At 36.4% G+C, this 3958-nt stretch overlaps 2 non-coding genes across 2 annotated transcripts; one reads left to right on the forward strand and one right to left on the reverse strand.

Moving 5' to 3' along the window:
• Window positions 1-2539: 2539 nt before the first annotated feature.
• Window positions 2540-2611, forward strand: Trnap-ugg. The gene has a single exon. It is a non-coding gene; the product is annotated as a tRNA-Pro (tRNA).
• Window positions 2612-3117: 506 nt separating this feature from the next.
• Trnas-cga lies at window positions 3118-3199 on the reverse strand. Its single transcript has one exon. It is a non-coding gene; the product is annotated as a tRNA-Ser (tRNA).
• Window positions 3200-3958: the final 759 nt, after the last annotated feature.

Consider the following 3958-nt stretch of genomic DNA (forward strand, 5'->3'; position numbering starts at 1 on the left):
GAGACAGTCTTAAAACAGTGTGTGATGTACCATACCATCACCTGAGCCCCACCATAGTTGGGGCTGAGGCAGTGGCGTAGAAAAGTATTTTTCATTGGGGGGGGGGGGAGATGATTGGCGTGTTAGTCAGTGGTGGGGGAGGGGGCAGACTTCCCCTCCCCTGACAGTTTTTACCGGGCTGACCAATCCGTCGTACCGGGCTGGGTAATAAGAGAAAAGAAAGAGGAGAGGGGGTGGGGAAGAAGTGGAAAAGAAAAGGAAAAGAAAATAAAAAGAGAAGAGAAAAATAACGACAAGAATAAAAAGGAAGATATCATAATGATCAGACTCACAACACCCTGCAACCCCTTCTCCACTTCAAAAACTGTCATAACTCCTTGATCTATGCTGCCCGATTGCGTAGCCGCCGGGGGACAAGGGGAAAATAAGTATCTTCGGAAAATCTTTCTCACCCCTTTATATCCCCTGAAAGTGCCTTATAAAAATCACAAATTTCGCGCTCATTTCTTGTTAAAATGGTCCAATTTCCTCTAAAAATTGCACATTTTAGGGAGTTTTGATTAATTCCGACGAAATTAGAATTAAAAACACCGGGGCACAAGGGGAAATATCCATCTTTGGAAAAACTTTCCCCACCCCTTGATAAATGTATCCTCTGAAAGTGTCTAAAATTCTCAAATTCTTCTCGCGCATTTCTTGTTACGGTAGGCCATTTTCCTCTATAAATTGCACATTTTAGGGAGTTTTCATCAATTCCGAGGAAATTAGAATTAAAAACACGAAAATGTTTTTCGGGTTTTTAGGGGTTTTTTTTAGGTTAAGTTATTTAAATACATAATAGTCCCAAACTCAAGAAAGAAAAATTTAAGATAGATCGTTTCAACCTAGAAGAAGGGCCTCAATGTGTATTGATGGTGAAAGAATATGTTTGTAATAAATAAAACCATGATGAAAATGCTTATATTTAGTTTCAAACACACGTGTGTGTGGCCTATATTATAAATAAGATAAGCCCTATGTCGTATTGTTTTCTATATGGGGAGTGGGGTGGGGTGGGGTGCGGTAGGTATGATAAATTACTAACCAGGAAAATAAATACCCCCTGGCCCAAGACCTGTTACGCGCCTGGTATTAGCGCCAATGTGTGCTCTTGTGCGGACACTGGATGTGTCCCCCTCTGAAGCTGGAAACCTTGTTTTTGCAAAATAAATTGATGCAATTTGCTATTTGAGGCCTAATCAATAAATTCCTCATCAATTGATATAACCTTGAACATTCTTGGAATGGACATAAGATTACTGATGTCGTACACACCGTTCAGTGTGAAAATGTGGCTTGCTTTGCAAGCACATCTAACATCAAAGGAAAGAAGAGCTTAGATTGGTACCAGATAAAATAATTTTGTTATCAATATTAATACATTATGCTAATTTTCATCTTTGTAAGCGCATAAGACATTGAAAATTATTTATGGGACAGTCTTTTGAAGTGTGTAAAGCTCCATTTTATCCCATACATAGTCAAAATATTGGGTTAAGCAAAGGGTGTATTCTACAATGGGCTCAGAGCTTCAAAAGAGCTTTCTTTGTTTTTGTAGGTATCTTTGATCATTAGAGTAAGAATGCTTTGATCTTTTGTTTAAATCACTGCTATGTCACCTACTAGAGGTAATGTTTTGATTGGCTAAACACTTTTGGTACTAGTGCATATAAGCTTGCTAATATGGATAATTTTTCATTCCTGATGATGACATAATTAATGTCGAAATATTGAATCCCAACACGATGGCGTGTATTTCAATACTTGGAGTATGTATTATACTTTCTTACAGATTACCATCCCCAAAGCTAAAATATGAAAAAGGAAAATATTTGCTACAGTGTAGGATTTTGCTCATTCAAGAAAGGCCTTGTTGTTGAGTCCCCAAAAACAAAAGAGAGTGACAATAAACAAAAGAGCCAAAGCCAGCAGTTGTATTATGATCAAAATAGATTGGAATAGGAGCGAGTAAATAATGCAAGGTCTTATTGTGTTTTAAATCAGGCCGGGACAGACCTCAACAATATTATGACCATCATCGTTCTCTACCTATGCTATTAAAAATCAGACAGACACAAAAATAAGTTGTACTGGTCAATTGTAAACAGATAGGTCAAAGTATCTTTATTTTATCACAATATTAAACCTATTTTATATTATGAAAACTGTAAAACAGTAAATTAGATTTGTATTGATATTGTAATTTCATCATGAGAACGCATACTTTAATATATGGGCCTAAACAAAATAGGCCTAATATTAAAAAGGACAAAAAGGGGAAAAAACCAGAAATTAATTAAATAATTGATATGATTCTAGCCACCGAAGTTTTTTGAATCTTGAATTTCATCATTTGATGGCGCGTTGTGACTTCGTCACAAGGTACCGGTACTCTAAGGTGGAAAGCGTCACATGTTTCCATGACAAGCTGTTCAATTCTTGTGGGCGTTCGTTAAATGAGTGCTTTATTATTGGAGTATGAAATTGGCTTACCAAATAAGGCTCGTTGGTCTAGTGGCATGATTCTCGCTTTGGGTGCGAGAGGCCCCGGGTTCAATTCCCGGACGAGCCCCACTTTTTATTTTGGAATAGATTTTATAATTAATGTACATTTTATATATTTTCTTATTAAACAGCTTATAATAGAGATAAGCAAAGCACATTTTACAGAAGAATATTTTGAATAACAGATGCAATATACATGATTTATGTTAATCAAAATCACAACAATCAACTTAGTCTTGAGGTTAATATTCAAAAACTTTCTTCACAAGTTTTCAGATATATTTTTGGAGCCTAGTCTTAAAATTCAGTTTTACCAATCGACTTTATAAGGCAAAAAAAAAAAAAAATGACAAAGAAACCTAAAGCAAGCAGTTGATTTGTTCTTATTTTTACCCAATTTTAAATCGTTAGTGGGCACGTATAATGTATCCAGGTTTGTTTTTCTTATTTTTTTGTTTTTCTCAGTTATGTTTTGACATTTAAAAATGAAATAGGAGCTTCGGATTTGCTTGTATAATTATAATACATTACAGTTACCCTCTCCAATGCTAAAATACGAAGAAGAAGAACATTCGCTGCGAGCAGGGTTTGAACCTGCGCGGGAATATCCCATTGGATTTCGAGTCCAACGCCTTAACCACTCGGCCATCACAGCTGTACATACAAATGTATACAGTATATTCATGGAGGTATACCTCCATGGTATATTGAAGTATCTCCTTTGTTCATTGGGCGCAGATCAAGCAAACGGAAAACCTAAACTCCATCATTTACAGAGGTTGGCATAACAACGTTTTGGAAGGCCAAACTAATCTTTTTCTTAACAACAAGAGCCGGGCAAGCAAGAACTTGCCTAAGCATAGAGGCTGTTTCTTTCCTTCATGGTCTAAGTATTTTCTAAGTACATTATTTAAAATAACAACAAAAAAACTTAACAGTTTTGAGGTTAACATTCAAAAATCTTCACAAGTTTTCAGATTATATTTGGAGCCCCAGCCTTAAAATCAGTGCCACCATTCTCCATGATAAGCCCCATCCCCGAAAAAAAAGAGTGACAATGAAAAACCCCCAAGCAAGCATGATTGTAATAAAAAGAAATTGGAATAGGAGTAAATAATAAGTTTTTATAGTTCTGTTTTCAGTCCATTGTGATTAATGAGCAGACCCCCAACAGTTACTTCTTACTACATGGAGGTATAAAAAAGAAGGAGATATAACCAAAGTAATCCCTTTGATCTATCAACGGAGCCGCCCTATGTTTATCTCGTTAAGAAAGTGATTATTTCTGGTATCGCACACAGAATTAGCCCTGAAACTTCTTGCGAGGTCAAAGTTTATTACGTAACAGTTAGCTTGGGTCATCTTGGGTCGATCTTAGTCGTACTCGAGCGCGCTAGATTTGGCTAGATATATA

This window comes from Anneissia japonica, unplaced genomic scaffold (genome assembly GCF_011630105.1).
Source record: "Anneissia japonica isolate Jap-2015-1 unplaced genomic scaffold, ASM1163010v1 scaffold1483_len710385_cov172, whole genome shotgun sequence".
Lineage (NCBI taxonomy): Eukaryota > Metazoa > Echinodermata > Crinoidea > Comatulida > Comatulidae > Anneissia > Anneissia japonica.